This window comes from Trichosurus vulpecula, chromosome 9 (genome assembly GCF_011100635.1).
Source record: "Trichosurus vulpecula isolate mTriVul1 chromosome 9, mTriVul1.pri, whole genome shotgun sequence".
Lineage (NCBI taxonomy): Eukaryota > Metazoa > Chordata > Mammalia > Diprotodontia > Phalangeridae > Trichosurus > Trichosurus vulpecula.
Window position 1 is genome coordinate 28,671,759 of NC_050581.1, and position 21,224 is coordinate 28,692,982.

The following is a 21,224-nucleotide window of genomic DNA, read 5'->3' on the forward strand; positions in this document are numbered from 1 at the left end:
TGTGTGCCAGTTGGGGCATGGTTCTCCATGGCCAGGACATAAAAGAAGAACTTAAGAGCCAGAGATGCTGTGATAAAAGGGGAGATAGCCGCAACCCTGACAATATTCACTTGACTATTAGAAGATGAAACTGACTAAGTGAGATGAGTAAATTAAACACCAATTGCATAAAAAAGTCATCCCAAATTTAGCTCTATGGCAGACATAAGCAGGAACTCAAAGGAAGAAAATGGATTTTCTGCAAAGACTACATGAATATCTAAAATAAATAAAGTAAAAGATTCCTTTAATTAAATAAAGGCTTGGGAGGAAAGAATTGGAAGGGAAATATGTAGTTTATAAGAGAAAGTAGTAAACTACACCTAAGGAATGGAATCCCTTGGGGCAGCTAGGTGGCACAGTGAGTAGAGCAATGGCCCTGGCCTCAGACACTCCACACATGTACTAGCTGTGTGACCTTGGGAAAGTCACTTAACCCCAACTGCCCGCCAAAAAACAACAACAAAAAAGAAATGGAATCCCTGAACGTAGAGAAGAGACAAAAGGAGTCAATGACTATATGAGACAGCAACAATAGAACAAAATCAAAAGATTGAAAAAATAGGAAAGAATATAATATATCTCATATCCAAACAACTTACCTAAAAAGCAAGTCAAGGTAGGGATAATTTAAGAACTAATAGACTCTCTGAAAACTATGTTTCTTAAGAAAGGACTGGACACTATATTTATTTTTTTTTCTGTGTTCAGTTTCGTTTAATGACTGGCACCTCCCTGAAGAAGAGGAAGCGGGCAACTAGGTGGTAGCAGAGAGGATGTTCACTTGAAGATCTTGACCTGATTGAAGGGTTTGCCCACGTGCTGGAAGGCCCCCTCCCAGGAGAAGTACTCTCGGACCATGGTCTGGGTCTCCTCACTGCCAGGATCCAGCTTACACCACATGTAGGACTCATAATCTACCTGCCAGTCTGGACTCAGCGGGAAGGCAAGTTCCTGGCCCCAGAAAACCCAGACTCCAGAAATGGCACTGCTATTGTTGGCGCCAAAAAGGATGACACTGGCAAACATGTTCTTCCTCAGCTTGTCCAGGCACTGGAACATTCCAGTGATGAGGTTGCAGCTCCTGAAGGTCTGGCTGAGCTCCTGGGGGAAGCAGTACTCGGCATGCCACAGGGACCAGCCCTCATGGTCAAAGTGCTCCCAGAAGTATGGCAGGGCACCGTCGGCATGTCCTCATTGGAGTACTTTCACTTAAACTCATCCAACACAAATGTACTCTTGGGCAGGCGGGCAAAGGGATCCTTGGCCTTGGGCTCTGCAGCCAGAGCCTGGTCACACTCATCCATCTCCTCCTCGGGGCTGGGGGCTGTGGCCTCCTACTTCTTTTCTTTCTACTAAGCCTGGGCCTTCTATTTCTCTTCTCGCTGTCCCTTCTCCTTTCTTGGGGCCTCCTTCTTAGGCTGACTCTCAGCAAACTTTTTAGCATCAAACTGTGCCATCTTCTCACAGAGCTTCACCTCTCCCAACACCGCCTGGAACTGGGGCTGGTGGATGCAGGTGAAGAACCAGAAGTTGGTGCTGGGAAAGGCCTGCCTGAAAGACAGCTTTAGAACCTGCTTGTAGAGCCACAACTGTGATGTCAGCCAGAGTCACATGCTCCCCCACCAGGAAAGTCCTAGTCATCAGGTGGGCATCGAGCAGCCCCAGAACCTGCCTCACCTCCTTTTTTGCGTTCTCTGTAGCCTGTTTGTTGTGGTGCATGATGCTGAGAGTGGGGAACGCTGAGGCAATGGATGGAGGGATAATATCACTGTCGGCAGAATTCACCCACTGGATCACCTGGGCAACTGCCTCCAGAGTAGAGCCTCGAAGGTCATCATTGCTCACATAGTGGGTAATGGCATTACTATCAAACACACAGAACCCATCGTCACCCTCAAACGCTGGAACCTTGCCTGCAGGAAATTTTCAACGGAATTCGGGGGTGCGGTTGGTTTGACCAAAGTGGAAGCGGGGAGGTGCGGACAGCACACGGATCTGGGCCCCACCATACTGTGCAGCAATAAGGGCCTTGAAGTCCTGTCAGTTTTTAGGGTATGCGTACAGGGTCCTGGCTGCCATGGTGATTCCGCAGAGAAAGGGTGGATGCTATATTTAAATACATAATAATTGAAAACTGCTCAAGTACATTAAAACCACAGGTCAAAGTAGACATAAAGAATCTACCAATTACCTCAAAAAATGAACACAAAAGAAAAAATAAAAGTAATATTAAAACAAAAAAGTCAACCCACATCAAAATAAAAATATTGCAAACTTCCAGAAGAAAGTAAAGTCAGAGTCACACAAGATCTTGCACCTTCTACCAAAAAAAACAAAACAAAGGAGATGTTAGAATACAATATTCCAAGAACCAGGAGCCAAGATGGTGGAGTAAGCAGTAAGTCACTCTCACTCTCCTTTACCGACTTTGAAAAAAAAAACAGAAAATACTGCCCCAGGAAAAATCCTGGAAAGGTAGAGCCAGCATAAAGATGGGGTGCAGCAGTTTTTTAGCTCATGAGGCTAGGGTGATTAAAAGGAAAGGTCCCTCTTGCTGTGGCCGGAGGACACTAGTACAAGATGGAAGGCATCCCAGAAAGCTAGCAGCAATCCCCATCTCAACAAACCAGCTTGAGAACCTGAGCTTCAGAGTGGTGGAGCAAGCAAGCACCAACACCAGGACTCCCCACGTGATTTCACACAGCCAGGGGAATTGGCAGCCACAAGCACAGAGAACCACCACTTGCACCAAGGTTGGGCATCCACCAGTGCTGAGCCTACCTGTGCTCTAGCACAGCCCCAGGGAGGAGGAGACCTCTGGCAGCCAGACCACCTGTCCCCGATACCTCACCCCTCAAGCTTCAGGGTAACCCCATGGAAACATGGAAAGACCTCAGCTGGCCTCAGCAACACCAGCCACCAACACCAGCTCCAGCTCAGCATCAGGTAAGCTACAGTATGATACAGCTTCCACCTGCCAGAACCCAAGGCCCCAGCACACAAAGCCAGTGACCAGGCCCCTAACCCCCAGCAGAAGAAGCATGAGACAGAGGCCCCTGTGTCCTAGAAACAGAGATCAACCTTAAAAGCCAGGAAAAAGGCAAATACTATGAGCAAAAAAGCAACTTAGAAAAACAAAGACTATAGATTCTTACTATGGGGACAAGGAAGATCGAAAGACCAATTCAGAAGAGGACAGCATTGTCACTATACCCACATCTGAAACCTTAAAGGGAAATATGAACAGGTCTCATGCCCAAAAAGCCTTCTTGGAAGAGCTCAAGAAGGATTTTAAAAGTCAAATCAGAGAAGCAGAAAAAAAATTAAACAATTCCTTTAAAAATAAAATTGACAAAATGGGAGGAAAACTCACCAAAGAAAACAACTCCTTAATAAATAAAATTGGCCAAATGGAAAAGGAGGTAGAAAAGCTAACCGAAAAAAAAACAATTCATTAAAAATTAGAATTGGGCAAATAGAAGCTAATGACTCTATGAAGCATCAAGAATCAGTCAAACAACATCTAAAGAATGAAAAAGTAGAAGAAAATGTAAAATACCTCACCGGAGAAACAACTGACCTAGAAAATAGATCCAGGAGAGATAAACTAAGAATTGTTGCTCTACCAGAAAGCCATAATGAAAAAAAGGAACCTGGACAGCATCTTCCAAGAAATCATCAAGGAAAACTACTCAGAGGTCCTAGAACCAGAGGGTAAAATAGTCATCAAAAGAATCCACCAAATACCCCCTGAAAAGATTCCAAATTGAAAACGCCAAGGAATATTGCAGCCAAATTCCAGAATTATCAGGTCAAGGAGAAAATACTGCAAGCAGTCAGAAAGAAACAATTCAAATACTGTGGAACTACAGTCAGGATCATGCAAAACCTTGCAGATTCTACATTAAAAGATCAGAGGGTTGGGAATATACTTCGTAAGGCAAAAGAGCTTGGGTTTCAACAAAGGATCACGTACCCAGCAAAACTGAGCATAATCTCTCAGGCAAAGAGATGGATATTCAAAGAAATAGGGGACTTCCAGACCTTCCTGATGAAAAGACCTCCAAACACCTGTAAAAAATGGCTCTGCACAAATTCTAGAGCTGCAGAATCCACGAAATAGCACAGGGAAACAGGTCTCCAGCCCAGGACAGTCTGGATGGTCACGGGAAGGGTCTATTGCACAGTGCTGAGAGCAGAGGGCAGCCCAGTGTGGACCACACCGGGACAGACCAGACCTGGAATCAGCCAGCCAGAACAGGCCTTGAGGCCATAAAACAGTGAGCTGTGGCAGTTACCAGACTTCTCAACCCACAAACACCAAAGAGCAGGTTAGGGGGAAACTGTGGGATCGAATTCAGAGCGGTCCGACCACCAGCTCTGGGGGTGGAGGAGGTGGTGCAGCAGTGGTGGTAGCATCAGCAGGAAGCTCCTGAGGCTGCTTCCAGAGTGCCAGCATCAGATATTTCCCAAGTCCCTGGCTCACACAGTGGGAGGAATCTAGCAGCAGATCAGAGCAGGAACGCAAGGAGTGCTTTGTGGGCACAAAGGCATATTCTCTTGCTGTGTCCTGCTTAGATCTGTATTGCAGTCCTGGTTGGTGGTTCCTGGGGGAGGAGGAGCACTGCGGTGACAGAGCCTGGGGTGACAGTGGAGTACAAGTAGCTCTGAAAATCAATCTGTTAGAATCAATAACTTCATTCAAGAGAATGAAAATAATGAGACAACATGTCAAAATTTATGGGATGCAGTGAAAGCGGTTTTTAGGAGAAGTTTTATACCTCTGAATGCTTACATTAATAAAATAGAGAAAGAGATCAATGAACTGGGCATGCAACTGAAAAACCTAGGGAAAAAAAACAAATTAAAAATCCTCAATTGAATACCAAATTAGAAATACTGAAAACCAAAGAGATTAATAAAATTGAAATTAAGAACACCATTGAACTAATAAATAAAACTAATAGCTGGTTCTATGAAAAAAAACAATAAAATAGATAAACCTTTGGTTAATCTGCTTTAAAAAAAAGAAAGAAGAAAACCAAATTACCAGTATCAGAATGAAAAGGGTGAATTCACTACCAATTAAGAGGAAATTAAAACAATTATAAACTATTTTGCCCAACTCTATGCCCATAAATTTGACAATCAGTGAAATGGATGAATATTTACAAAAATATAAATTGCCCAGATTAACAGAAGAGGAAGAAAAATACTTAAACAGCCCCGTCTCAGAAAAAGAAATGAACAAGCCATCAATGAATGCCGTAGGAAAAAATCTCCAGGGCCAGATGGATTTACAAGTGGATTCTATCAAACATTTAAAGAACAATTAATTCTGATACTATATAGACTATTTGAGAAAATTGGTGAAGGAGTCCTACCAAATTCTTTTTATGATACAAATATGCTACTGATACTTAAACTGGGAAGAGTCAAAACAGAGAAAGAAAATTATAGACCAATTTCCCTAAAGAATATAGATGCAAAATTTAAAAAAAAAACTGTTATCAAAAAGATTAGAGCAACTTATCATGAGAATAATATACTTTGATCAGGTAGGATGTATACCAGGAATACAGGGCTGATTCAATATTAGGAAAACTATCAGCATAATTGATCATAACAACAAAACTAACAGAAACCGTATGATTATCTCAATAGATGCAGAAAAAGCTTTTGATAAAATACAACACCCATTCTCATTAAAAATGCACCAAGTGGTATAGCACAGAGAGAACATGGATATAAATGGAGTCTTTCTTAAAATGATAAGTAGCATTTACCTAAAACCGTCAGCAAGCATTATATATAATGGGAATAAGCTGGAAACATTTCCATTAAGATCAGGAGCAAAACAAGGATGTCTATTATCACCACTGTTACTCAATATGGTACTAGAAACATTTGCTTTACAATAAGAGAAGAAAAAGAAATTGAAGGAATAGACAAAGAAGAAACTAAGTTATCACTCTTTGCAGATGATATGAGGATATACTTAGAGAAGTATAGAGAATCCAGTAAAAAAAACTACTTGAAATAATAAATAACTTCAGCAAAGTTGCAGGATATAAAATAAACCCACATAAATCATAGGCATTTCCATATGTTACTAACAAAGCCCAACAGCAAGAGAAAGAAAGAGAAATTCCATTTAAAGTTACTGTATACATTATAAAATATTTGGAAGTCTACCTGTCAAAAGAAACCCAGGAACTATATGAATACAATTGCAAAACACTTTTCACACAAATAAAGTCAAATCTAAATAATTGGGAAAACATCAGTTGCTTGTGGTTAGGCTGAGCTAATATAATAAAAACGACAATTCTACCTAAATTAATTTACTCATTCAGTGCCAGGTCAATCAAACTACCAAAAAATTATTTTATGGAGCTAGAAACAAATAATAACCAAATTCATCTGGAAGAACAAAAGGTCCAGAATATCAAGGGAATTAATGAAAAGTAGTGCTAGAGAAGATGGAGTAGCCAAACCAGATCTGAAATTGTATTATAAGGCATCAATCATCAAAACTACTTGGTACTGGTTAAGAAATAGAGGGATGGATCAGTGGAATAGGTGAGGTACACAAGACATAGTAGTCAATGACTATAGTAATCTACTATTTGATAAACTCTGCCCCAGCCTCTAGGATAAAATCTCGCTCTTTGACAAAAACTGCTGGGAAAACTAGAAAATAGTATGGCAGAAATTGGGCATAGACAAACATCTTACACTGTATACCAAAATAAAGTTCAAATGGGTATATGATTCAGATACAAGGGCTGATAATATGAGCAAATTAGGAGAGCAAGGAATAGCTTATCTGTCAGATTTATGGAGAACAGAGGGCTTTATGACCAAACAAGAGATAGAGAATATTATGAAATGAAAAATGGATAATTTTGATTACGTTAAATTGACAAATTTTGCACAAACAAAGCCAATGCAACCAAGATTAGAGGGGAAGCAGAAAATTGGGAAAGAATTTTTACAACCAGTGTCTCTGATAGAGGCCTCATTTCTAAAACATATAGAGAACTGATTCAAATTTATAAGAATACAAGTCATTCTCCAATTGATAAATGGTCAAAGGATATGAATAAGCAGTTTTCAGAGGAAGAAATTTATGAAAAATGCTCTAAATCACTATTGATAAGAGAAATGCCTATCAAAACTCTGGGGTACCACATCACACCTATCAAATTGACTAACACGACAAAACAGGAAAATAAATGTTGGAGAAGATGTGGGACAGTTGGAATACAAATTCATTGTTTGTGGAGTTGTGAACTGATCCAACCATTCTAAAGGGCAATTTGGAACTATGCCCAAAGGGCTATAAAAATGTGCACACTCTTTGACCCAGAAATACCACTTCTAGGGCTATATCCCAAAGACATCATAAAAATGGGAAAAGGACCCACATGTACAAAAATATTTATAGCAGCTCTCTTTGTGGTGGCCAAGAACTGATGGGAATGCCCATCAATTGGGGAATGGCTGAACAAGTTGTGAATGTAATGGAATACTATTGTGCTATAAGAAATAATGAGCAGGTGGACTTCAGAAAAATCTGGAAAGACTCATATAAACTGATGCTGAGAGAAGTGAGCAGAACCTGGAGAACATTGTTCACAGTAACAGCCACAGTATGTGATGATTAACTTGATAGATTTAGCTCTTCTCAGCAATGCAAATACCTAAAACAACTCCACAAAACTCATAATGGAAAATGCCATTCACATCCAGAGAAAGAATTATGGAGTCTGAATGCAGATCAAAGCATAATATTTGCTCTTTTTGTTTTGTTTTGCTTTTTCTTTCTCATGGTTCCTCCCATTTGTTCTAATTCTTCTATACAACATGACTAATTAGAGAAATGCAAATAAAAACAACTCTGAGGTACCACCTGTCAGAAATGATAAATGCTGGAGGGGATGAGGAGAAAACAGATACACTAATGAGTTGTTGCTGGAATAGTGAGCTGGTCCATCCATTCTGGAGAACAATTTGGAACCATGCCCAAAGGTCTATAAAACTATGCATACCCTTTCAACCAGCGATACCACTACTAGGTCTATATCCCAAAGAAATCAAAGAAAAAGGAAAATCACCTAAAGATACAAAAAAATACATAGGTACTTTTTTGTGGTGGAAAATAATCGGAAATTGGAAATTGATGATCATCAATTGGGGAACGGCTGAACCAGTTGTGGCATATGATTGCAATGGAGTACTATTATGCAATGATAAGTGACGAGGGGTGATTTCAGAAAAAAAAAAAACATGGCAAGACCTAGATGAACTGATGCAAACTGAAGTGAGAAGAACTAGATCATTGTGCACAGTAACAGCAACGTTATAATGACGATCACCCATGAGACACTTGGCTACTCTGATAAATGCAATGATTCAAAACAATTCCAAAGGACTTGTGATGAAAAAAAATGCTATCTGCCTCCAGAGAAAGAGCTAGTGAACTCTGAGTGCAAAATGAAGTGTAATTTTCTCACTTCATTTTTCTTGATTTTTCTAAAACACAACTAATATGAAAATATGATTTCATGATTTCACACGTATAATTGATATATTGCTTGTCTTCTGAGTAGGTGGGGGAAGGGTGGGAGAGAAGGAGAAAATTTGGAACTCAAAATTTAAAAAGAAAAAAATGTTAAAATAAATACTATTTTCTTAAAATGGCAGGTCTTTTATGCATGTGATCAGATAGTTCTAAAGAAATGAAGATGCAGCAATCAAAAAGTACACAAATAGGCTATCTAATAACTCATAGTGGAATTTGTCCAGCCACATGGAAATAATATATTGCAAAAAATGAACTTTAACCACACTCTAATGAAAACACAGAAATTATTGCCACTCCCTTCTTATGAGTAAATTATAAATTTGTCTTTAGGCAAAGACGAGTCCAATCCTAGACATTGTCGCTGCCTCTACTCTCTTCCTTCAATTCCACTAGCCAATACAACTACCTCTGCAGGACTCAGACTTGTCTCTATTGGTTCAATTCAATTCAACATCCATTCATAAAATGCCTACTGTGTGTCGGACAAGGTGCTATGCTCTGAGGCTCCACAAACAAAAATCAAATAGTTCCTGCTTTCAAAGGACTTACATCTTACTGAGAATCTGTACTAAGGACAGAGCAAACTGAGCTGATTTGAGTACTGAGACCTATATTGGACATTTTGCTTAAATTGTAAAAAGTTTTCTTATTCCATTTTGTAAGTGTGGATTTAGAAAATATGTGTAAGTTTACAAATTTAGTAAAGCAAACCTATAGAGCAGAAAAAGCCTTATATGTGGGATAAACTTTGTCTCATCATCCTTGACTCCCAATTAAAAATGGTGACATCTCCTTCACTCAGATTACAAACTATTATGAAGATCAATTAAAGTGTATACAAAGTTCCTTGCAAACTGCACAGTCTACAGAGATGTAAGGAATAATGGTGTTAACGACGTCCAATAGCTCAAACAGTCTTAGAAAAATCATGCAGTGAGACTTGGAAAATTTGCTGTGACACTGATTTTTATTAACTTTTATTGGGGATTTAATTAGAATTATCCAAATAACTATCACTCTCTGTCACTTCAGTTTGACCATAGACACTTTATGTGGGGAACCTTTGTGTCTTTGTCTGTTTCCACATCAAAACACACGGAGGTAATAACATTTACTGCCTACAATAGCAGTTCATATTTATCAAGAGTTTTACAGATTACAAAGTACTTCTTTATAATTGACCTATAAGATAACATCAGCGTGACTGTACCCATTTTACAGATGAGGAGACTGAAGATTCAGGAGGACAAGTAATTTGTCCGCCATTACATGGCTAGTAAGTGGTAGAGCCAATATATGAACCCAGTTCTTCTAATTCTATATTTGGCGTTCTTTCCCCTATAGCAGTCTCTACCTCATTCCCTTGTAAGAGTTTATTACCCCCCAAAGAGATCACACAAGTGGGAAATGGACCCATATGTACACAAATGTTTATAGCAGCTCTTTTTGTGGTGGCAAAGAATTGGAAATCAAGGCGGTGCCCATCAATTGGGGAATGGCTAAACAAATTGTAGTATATGGATGTAATGGAATACTATTGTGCTGTAAGAAATGAGCAGCAGATGGACTTCATTATAACCTGGAAAGCCTTACATGAACTGATGCTGAGTGAGGGGAGCAGAACCAGGAGATCATTACACACAACTACAGACACACAGTATCTTTAAGGACTATCTTTGATACACTTGGCTCCTCTCATCAATGCAAGTTCAAAGACAGCTCCAAAAGACTGATGTTGGAAAAAGCTATGCACATCCGGAGAAAGAATTATGGAGTCTGAATGCAGATTGAGGCAAACTATTTGCTCTCTTTTTTTCCTTCTTTTTTGGTTTCACTTCTTCTTTCTCATGATTCATTCCATTGGTTATAATTCTTCTTTACAACTGGACTATTACATAAATGAGTTCAATGTGAAGGTATATGTAGAACCTACATTGGAATACATGCTGTCTTGGAGGGAAGGTGGGAGGAGAGGGAGCGAGAGAAAATTTGGAACCCAAAAACTTATGGAACTGAGTGTTGTAAAATAAAAATAAAAAATAAATTCATAATTTAAAAAGAGTTCATTACCATAAGCAAGTAACATTAGAGTACCTTGGAGTTTAATCCGGAGAATGTTCAATTATTCTACCTTGGGGGGGGGAGCAAATCCAGGTTAAGTGACTTGTCCAAGGTCCTACAGCTAGTATGTGTCTGAGGCTGGATTTGTACTCAGGTCCTCCTGGCCCTAGGGCCATTGATCTATCCACTGTGCCACCTAACTGCCCTTCAAATAATTCGAAAAAGTTCTCTACCCAAAAAACTTAGACAACTAACATTTCCATAAAAACCTAAACAAAGCAACACAAAAACAAAAAAGGGACTAAATACAGCATAACTAGAAAGTATGAAGGAAGAAAGGAAATAGGAATTTTTCAATACATCTGGCCATTGCACCCATATGGCTCCAGAGAAGAAAGTGAGGCTGGTGACTTTGTCCTCCTTCACTTAAATCCAATTTGCTTGCATGTCATGTTATCACCTCCCTGCTGTCATGGTCCTCTTTGAGAATGAAGGACAAACAACAACAAATAACAACAATTATGTATCAGGCACTATGGTAAGTACTTTACAAATATTATTTCATTTGAACTTCACAATGACGCTGGGAGGAAGGTGCCATTATTATCCCCATTGTAGAGTTAAGAAAGAGAAAAAAGTTAATAAACCAAAGTAAATAATTCAAACAATACTTACATTATACAGAGTTGAGTGTTCCCAGAACTGTTGCCAAAAGAGGTTGCAGAACACCTGATGAAAAAAGTGGGACTTTAGGATGTCCTTGATGGGAGAAGCCTCTAAAAAGAGAATAAAAAATGGTGGAGTAATCAGTTAATTGTAACTCCCATATTCACCTTCAAACAACCACAAAATTGTACCCCCAAAAAAATCCTAGAACAGCAGAACCAGAAAAAAAGACTGGGTGGAATTATCTTTTAGCCCAAGAAACTTGGAAGGTTGATAAGAAAGTTTGATTTCTCTCAGTTTAGGGGAACACAGTTCAAGAGAGGAAGCATCCCAGCAAGCCAGCAGAAAGCCCCACCTCAGCAAACCAGAGGAAGATCCTGAGCCCCAGCAAAGCAGAGCAGGCAAATGCCAAAACAAAGATGTACTTGCCACCCTCTGCCACGTGCCTCAGCATAGCCAAGGAAATGGTCAGACTGTGGCTCCAAGAACTGCCACGTGTTTCAACATAGCCCTGAGCAAACAGATAGCCACCAGTGGGCAGACCACCAAGTGCCTCAGTATAGCCCTCTGGAAAAGCAGAAACATCCCACTGGCTTCAGCACAAGCCAGGCATCAGCACTAGGACCCTAGTTCAGCACTAGGTAATCTGCCAGACCCCTACAGCCTCCAGAAACACCAGTTACCCTCTACCCTCTCAGCATAGCACCAGACATGAGGGTACTCCATGGGACCCCAGGCAACATCAGTGTATCACCAGGTAAATAGCCTGAGCCTGTAGCCCCTGACACAAGAAGCCTGAGACAGTACCTCTTTCACCCCAGGAGCAGAGCTCAAATTTAAAAGTAAGGAAAAAGGCCAAAAAAGATGAGCAAAAGACAACAAAAAAAGAATCTTACTGTAGCGAGTTATTATGATGACAGGGAAGATCAAGATAAAAACTCAGAAGTGGAGAATAATGTCAAAACACCTACGGGCAAAGCCCCAAAGAAAAATGGGAAGTGGGCCATTTTATGAAGAGATGCAGATGGGGATGGAAAAGTAGTGATAACAGTTGAAGAGGTTATCTGGAGCAGTAGTCTGTTTCTTTACCACTGTCAGTTCAGACAGACAGACATTCAGAACCTAACGTTTTCTCCCTCTCCCCACTGGTGAGATTTTTCTTGATCTTCAGCTACACTTGTGGCTGTTTGACCCTTGCCATCAAACACCATGGCCACCAATGTTGCCAATGAGACTGACCCCCATTCCATGAATTTCCATGTCTTCATTGGGAATCTCAATACTCTGATTGTTAAGACGACTGAGGTTGAGGCCATCTTCTTGAAGTATGGCAAGATCATGGGCTGCTTTATTCATCGTGTTAATGAGTGAAATGCCCATGCTGCTGTGGCAGGAGAGGATGGCAGAATGATTGCCGGCCAAGTACTAGATATTAATCTGGCTGCAGAACCAAAAGCGAACCAAGGAAAAGCAGCCATGAAGTATTCTGCAGTGGAGATGTAGGGGTCAGTACCAGAAGACCCATCTCCATCTCCACTACTCAGCTCTTCCTTTGACCCGGATTATGATTTTCAATGAGATTATTATGAGAGGATGTACATTTACCCAGCATGTGTACCACCTCCTCCTCCCATTGCTCATGCAGTAGTGCCCTCCAAACATCAACATGTATCAGGAAATATTTCCCACAGAGGCAAAAGTGGCTTTAATTCCAAGAGTGGGCAGTGCTGCTTGTATCAGCCTTTCTAGGCTTGAGACCACTTTCCATTAAAAAAAACCATATGTCCTTTTATTATTAAGTCATAAAGAGGTATCAAAAATAAAAGAGCGAAATTACAGGAGACTTAATATAACTACTAGGAGGATTGAAGGAAGTGACAAAGGGACTAGAGGCAGGGCAGAATTAATGATAACGGGAAAGATAAAGTTGGCTACAACAATGACCATGTGCTCCAAGATACTAAGGGAGAGGATCTGGTGAAAAGTTGATAAAAGATTATCCTAGCTTATTTTGAAGAAAATCATTACCATAAAATTAACCATCAGGTGACCTTTTTTTTGGTCCATAGCAACTCATGAAGATGTTCTGCTAAGGTATGGGGAATTAACCACACTAATTTAATTATGTATCCTTGAAGTCCTATGTCCATTCAAGGCTTGGAAAATATATTGGCTAAAACATACATGATAAATATTAAGACCAAAAAAATAGCAGTATAGGATAACGCAAAAGGCCTCTGAATCAGAAGGATTCTAGAACTGGCTCTCCCACTAAGACAACAAGAAAACTGCCTTAGAATTGACCTAGGAGCAGGGAAGTAGCTTACCAGCACAGCAAGAAAGCTGTGTCTCACTGGAGTGGGAGGGGAGTGGGGCTGCAGGAGTAGCCAGCTTCACCAGAAGGGAGCCTGCTGCAAGGTCGCAAGCCTGGGCAAACCCACCAGTGAAGCCTCACCCTCCTGTAACCCAGCAGCCCCCCAGGCAAGTGGGCAGTCTGTGTAGCACAGCAAGGCCCTCCTCCAGCAAACCCACCCTAACAGTCACAAGCTACCATCGAGGTTGACCAGTAGTGAAACATACACCCCAGGGCAAGCCAGCAGCTAAACCCCACACCCAGGGGAAGCCAACAGGGAGGCCTCACCCCCCCAACACAAGCCAGAAAGATAGCCTACCCTCCCATGAAAGCAAACAGCTAAGTCCTGAAGCCCACTGAAAACCAGCAGTAAGACCCTGAACCCCAGCACAAAAAGCCTGACAAAGTGCAGGACCAGAGGCCAACTCTCACATAAAAACACTGTCACAAAAAGGCAGGAAAAAATGAGCAAAAAAAAAACCTAAAAAATAAAGGACTTTACTATGGTGACAGGGAGGATCAAAGCATAAACTTAGAAGAGGACAATAGCATCAAAATGGCTACATGTGAAATCTCAAAGAAAAATTTAATTTGGTCTCAGGCCCAAAATAAGAATTCCTGGAAGAGCTTAAAAAGGATTTTAAAAAGCGAATTAGAGAAGGAGAAAAAAATTGGGAAAAGAAAGGAAAGTAATGTAAGAGAATCATGATAAAAGAGTCAATAGCATGGGAAAAGATATACAAAAATATGCTGAGGAAAATAACTCCCTAAAAAATAGAATTGGCCAAATGGAAAAAGCAGTACAAAACCTCACTGAAGAAAAGAATTTCTTAAAAATTAGAATTCAGCAAGTGGAAGCTAATGACTTTATAAAACATCAAGATACAATAAAACAAAATCAAAACAGTAAAAAAAAAGAAGAAGAAAATGTGAAATATCTCAGTGGAAAAACAACTGACCTAGAAAATAGATCTGGGAGAGATAATATAAGAATTATTAGACCGCCCAAAAGTCATGATCATAAAAAAAAGCCTGGACAACATCTTTCAAGAAATTATCAAAGAAAACTGCCCTGAGATATTAGAATCAGAGGGCAAAATAGAATTTGAAGGAATCCACCAATCACCGCCTAAAACAGATCCCAAAATGACAACTTCCAGGAACATCACAGGTAAATTCCAGAGCTCACAGATCAAGGAGAAAGTACTGAAAGCAGCCAAAAAGAAACAATTCAAATATTGTGGAGCTACAATCAGGGCTACACAGGATTTGGCAGCTTCCACATTAAAGAAATGGAGGGCTTGGGAAATGAATCACCTACCCAGCAAAATTGAATATAATCTTTCAGTAGAAAAAATGGATATTTAAAGAAATAGAGGACTTTTAAGCATTCCTAATTAAAAGACCAGAGCTGAATAAAAAAAATTGACCTCCAAATACAAGACTCAAGGAAAACATAAAAAGAGTAAAACATAAGCAATTCAATTAGGTTAAACTGCTCATATTTCTATGTGGCAAGATAATATTTGTAACTCTTCAGAGTTTTATTGATATAAGAACAATTAGAAGGAGTATACATAGACAGGGGGTGATAGACACAAGGTGTCAAGGTACAAGGTGATTTTGATGGAATGATAACCCCCCCCAAAATAAATAAAGTGGTGCAAATGAAAATTGCCCTGGAAGAAAAAGGAAGGGGGAAATTGAATGGGGTAAATTATCCCACATAAAAGAGGCATGAGAGAGCTATTGCAATGGAGGGGAAGATTGTGTAAGGTTAATAGAATGGGAAGATCTTCCCCACCCACTAATAGGCCTCACATAGAGCACATTAAGGGAAGCTTGATTAGGGGAGGTTTGTATAATGGTAATCAGGGCAAGATTATTTGCTGTTCTTCTCTTTTGGGTTGCTAAGACTATAAATATAAAATGCCTTTAATGAGTCTGGCCTTTGTTTTAATGGGGCAGGTGAAGTGGGATCTTTTTGTTTTGGAGTGTTTCTCAGCACTAAAGTTATTGATTGTCATTGATTGGAAACAATATGGTGTGGTGCTAGTGATTGAACAACTTTCCCACACCCTGGTTTTAGTGATCGAAGAACTAACTTTCCCACGCTCTTGAGCCCTTAGGTTCCTGAACAGCTATATGTACTGGAAGGTTAGTGTTTGACTTTTAGCAGGGCACGCACATTAAAAGAATGTCAGTGACAAGACTCTGGGCAATCCAATAAAGCAGCCCCCCAAGCTTTGATAACCCAGATGTTGGTGCTTCTCTGGTAACCATTGTGATTTAAGCAGACAAGATCTGTCTGTTGATCTGTTTATAATGCACACTTGCTATTTCTGTTTATATTTGCCCTGAAGTTCAGGGGGCTGATCTTTTACCCCTGAACTAAGTGAATGATACAAGTATGTTTAATTAAGCTGACATTGTTAACCCCTTAAAGTTGCTTTCCTTAAAAAAGCAGATCAAAAATCCTTTGTTAGCAGCCCTTCTGTGTGCTAGTGTTATTGGTCTTACACAGGTTATAAAAACTGGGGGTGAGGCAGGGGGGTCTTTCAATTGCTTGCCCAGAGTCTTGTGACCAACACTCTTTCAATGAGTATACCCCCACTAAAAGTCAAACACTAACCTTCCAGTACATATATGCTGTTCAGGAGCCTGAGGGCTTGAGGGTGCGGAAAAGTTAGTTCTTCAATCACTAACACCAAGGTGTGGGAAAATTGTTCAATCCATATACATTGTTTCCAATCAATGACAATCAACAACGTTGGTGCTGAGAAACACTCCAAAACAAAAAGATCCCACTTTACCTGCCCCATTCAAACAAAGGTCACACTCATTAAAGACACTTTATAGCCTTAGCATCCCAAAAGAGAAGAACCACAAAATATCCTACCCTGATTACCATTACATATTGTTTGTAGAAAGGCTCACACCTTTTCCTAATTTCTAATTAGGAACTAAATCACAAGGGTTGTGATGCCTTCTGGCTCTGATAAGTATATATATATATATATATATATATATATATATATATATATATATATATATATATATATATATATATATATATATATATATGCATACACACTCTGAGATTAGCATTTTGCTTGAGGGATCTCTCATTGGAAGAGTGTTCATGTGATTTGGCCAGATGGGACTCTGAGTAACCAATAAGGAGCGCCCCCCCCCCCCATCTTTAAAAACCTAGATGTTGGTGCTTCTCTCTCTGGTAACTATGTATGTACAGTTGGATCTGTCTGTTGACCTGTGCTAATTTCTTAGACAGTTAGAAGCCCTGTCAGCTGATCTGTGCTATTTTCTCTGCTTTTAATTTCTGTTTCTATTTTCTCTGAAGTTCAAGGTGCTGACTTTTCCCCTGAACTAAGTGAATGCTATATATGTTTAATTAAAGTAAGATTGTTGACCCCTTTAAAGTTGCTTTCCTTCAGAAAAGCAGATCAAAGAATCTGTGCTAGCAGCCATCCTGGGTATGCCAGTGTGGTTGCTGTTACATATGGCATAGTTGGCCAGTATCTGCAAACTAAAAAGAAATTATGGGGACTGGGATAATTGTTGTGGTGGTTATGATACTGTGGAGCTCCAGGAGCAGCAGAGGCCTAAGGGGAAACAGGAGTGGTTCCCTGGGTCCCCAGAGTAGGGGCCCTGGGAGATAACCTCTCCTTCCCCCTTCTTACCCCACTAGCACTCCACAGGAGATAGGCCAGAGCAGCAGCTGTGGGTAGAAAACAAGTAGCAGCTTGGGGGAGGTGAGGATTGTCAGAACCAGGGCTCTAGTGGAGTAGCCACGTGGACTGTGCTGGAGGGGTGAAGGCCCTGAGAGTGTTTTGTATTCAGAACCCAGGCAAGAGTGGTGAGAGCTTGGAATGGAGCCATGGAGCAAGAACAGAGAACTGCCTGTTTGCCAACTTTGGTGAGGTGAGAGCAAAAGCAGAGAGCTGCCTGCATCAGGACCCAGGCAGAAGCGAGGAGCTGCTGGCTCCTGCTAGAGGAGGAGGAACCCCAGAGCTCAGAATTCAGCCCCAGGGCAAGAAAAAAACCATTGTAGCAAGTCAAGAGCACTGAATGTGCTTTCCTGCTGCATCCCCCTGGGATGGTTTGGGACCCAGGCGAGGGTGGAGTTGTCTATGGTGGATGGAGGGAAGTGCTGTGGACCCCTGAGGACCTACCCTGTTGGCTTTATTGCCCAGCTACCCCTCAGGACTTGGAAGGGGGGCTGGAGCAGTGTGAGGAGGGCACATCTCCAAGAGAACTTTATTTGGACTTTTTTGTTTGTGTTGGGACTTCACTCATTAAAGCATGCGTATACCTGAGAGTGCCAGTGTGGGGAGATGGACACACTCCCAGGAAGGACTTTATCTGGACATTTTTGTTTTGGATTGAGGAAGGAGGAGCTGGCTGCTCATTCCTCAAAGGTTTTGACCGCCAAAGAATTTTGTGATGTGATGTGATGTGATGTGATGTGATGTGATGTGATGTGATGTGATGTGATGTGATGTGATGTGATGTGATGTTACACACTTTTGTGTTAAGGCCATGTGGCCACTATGATAATGGGTTGTTATGTCGCTATGTATTTTGCAAATGTAATGTGTTTGTTTTGTGGGGATTATGTTGTACTTAAGAGATGTTAATGCCTATCCAGATACAAGGTGGCTATGTAATGGACATGAAAGATCTTGGGGCTGAATGTAAGGTTAATAGAATGGAAAGATCTTCCTTGCCCATTAATAGGCCTCACATGGAGCCCATTAAGGGAAGCTTGATTAGGGGAGCCTTGTTTGTAGGAAGGCTCACACCTTTTGCTAATTTCTAATTAGGCACTGGGTCACGAAGGCTGTGATGCCCTCTGGCTCTGAGAATTGTATATATACTCTGAGGTTAGCATTTTGCTTTGGGAGCTTACTCATTGGAAGAATGCTTGTGTGATTTGGCCAGACGAGACTCTAGGTAGCCATTAAAGAGCCCCCCCCCCCCCCAACTTTGAAAACCCAGATATTGCTGCTTTTCTCTCTGGTAACTATGTATGTACAGTTGAATCTGTCTGTTGATTTGTTCTAATTTCTCAGACAGTTAGAAGCCCTGTCTGTTGATCTGTGCTATTTTCTCTGCTTGCAATCTCTGTTTATATTTTCTATGAAATTCAGGGTGCTGAATTTTCCCCTGAATTAAGTGAATAATGTATATGTGTATATACATACATGTATGTGTTTGTGTGTGTGTATACATATATAATGTTTAATTAAAGAAAAATTGGTGAACCCTTTAAAGTTGCTTTCCTTTAGAAAAGCAGATCAAAGAACCTATGCTAGCAGCCATCCTGGGAATGCCAGTGTGACTGCTGTTACAGATGGGGATGGGGAGTGGCAGGCAAAACTTAAACCTTATTCTCATCAAACTCATCCCTTGAAGAGGGAATAACATACACACTCAGTTGAATATAGAGATCGATCTTACCATATAATGAAGTAAAAAGGGGTGGAAATAATAGAAGAGGTAGGGGAGATTGATAAAAGAGAGGATAGACTGGGGAAGGTGGTGATCAGAAGTAAAATACTTGTGAGGAGGGAAAGAGTGGGGGGGGTAAGAGAGAGGGGTATAAGCGAAGGGAGAATAGCATGGAGGGAAATGCACAGTTAGTTATCGTAACTATAAATGTGATGTAGCCAAAGTGGTACTTAGGGGAAAATTTCTATCTCTGCTTCCATCACCAAAATAAGAGAAAAAACAGATCAATGAATTGGGTGTATATATAAAAAAAACTAGAAAAAGAAAAATTTAAAATCCCCAACTAAACATCAAACTGGAAATCTTAAAAATCAAAGGAAAGATTAATAAAATTGAAAGTTAAGAAAGCTATTGAATTAGTAAATAAAACTAAAAGCTGGTTTTATGAAAAAATAAAACAGACAAACCATTACTTAATTTAATTTTAGAAAAGAAAGAAGAAAACCAAGTTACCAGTATCAAAAATGAAAAGGTGAATTCACCATCAATGAAGAAAAAATTAGAATAATAATTAGAAACTACTTTGCTCAACTGTATGCCAATAAATTTGACAATCTAAATTAAATGGATTTATAGCTATAAAAATATTAATTACTCAGATTAACAGAAGAAGAAATGAAGTACTTAAGCAACCTAATCTTAGAAAAAGAAATTGAACAAGTCATCAGTGGACTCCCTAAGAAAAAATCCCCAGGACCAGATGGATTCACAAGCAAATTCTACCAAACATCTAAAGAACAATTAATCCCAACACCATATAAACTATTTGGGAAAATGGGTGAAGGAGTCCCATCAAATTCTTTTTTATGACACAAATAGGGTGCTGAACCAGGAAGAACCAAAACAGAGAAGGAAAATTATAGACGAATTTCCTTAATGAATATTGATGCAAAAATTTTAAATAAAATACTAGCAAAGAGATTACAGCAATATATCACAGGATTATACATTATGACCAAATGGGATTTATACCAGGAATGCAGGGCTGGTTCAATATTAGGAAAACTATAGCAGCTCTTTTTGTGGTGGTTAAAAACTGGAAATTGAAGACAGATGCCCATTAACTGGGAATGGGTAAACAAGCTGTGGTATATGATTGTAATGGAATATTATTGTGCTATAAGACATGACAAGCAGGATGATTTCAGAAAAACCTGGAAAGACTTACGTGAACTGATATATAGTAAAGTGAACAAAACCAGGAGGACATTGTACACAGTAACAGCAATATTGTTTGATGAAAAACTGTGAATGGCGTAGCTATTCTTGGCAATGCGATGATCTAAGACAATCCCAAAGGACTAATGATGAAGCATGTTATCCACCTCCAGAGAAAGAACTGATATTGTTTGAATACAGGGTGAAAAATGCTATTTTTCACTCTCATTTTTTTCTTTTATTTGAGTCTTCTTGTACAAAATGAATAATATGGAAATGTTATACATAATTACATATGTATAACCTATACCTGATTGCTTATTATCTCAAGGAAGGGGGAGAGGAGGGAGAAGACAGGAAGGAAAGAATTTGGGACTAGAAACTTTGAAAAAAATGTTTTAAAAAAATAAAAAAGAAGCTAGTTGAGTGTGGGCAAAACTATTTCCCTCTCTAGGTTGTTTTTCATATTTAAAATGAGGTTAGATTAGGTGATCTTTAAAGTCCCTTCTCACTCTCGAATGTAACTTAACTAATCCCATCTTCTAAAAACAAAGGATTTTTTTCCAAATTGATTGATCATGAGAGAAATCAATATCAGTCCCCTTCAAAATATCACAGAAAACTGTGCTAATATCAATTCAAAATAAATTTATTCAACAAGTATTTGTTGAGGGCCTTCTATATATGTATGTGTATATATATATGTACACATATAAACATACTTATATTCATACACACACATATGTATACATACTACTGTGCCAAGAGTAGTTGGAGGAAACCCAATAATACTTAACACAACTGCCACTTCTTATTAAAAGC

The 21,224-nt window shown here is 39.7% G+C and overlaps 2 pseudogenes; one reads left to right on the forward strand and one right to left on the reverse strand.

Annotated features, from left to right (window-relative positions):
• Positions 1-819: 819 nt before the first annotated feature.
• On the reverse strand, positions 820-2,121 carry LOC118831954 (annotated as a pseudogene).
• A 10,387-nt stretch (positions 2,122-12,508) lies between these two features.
• On the forward strand, positions 12,509-13,108 carry LOC118832065 (annotated as a pseudogene).
• The last annotated feature ends 8,116 nt before the right edge of the window (positions 13,109-21,224 follow it).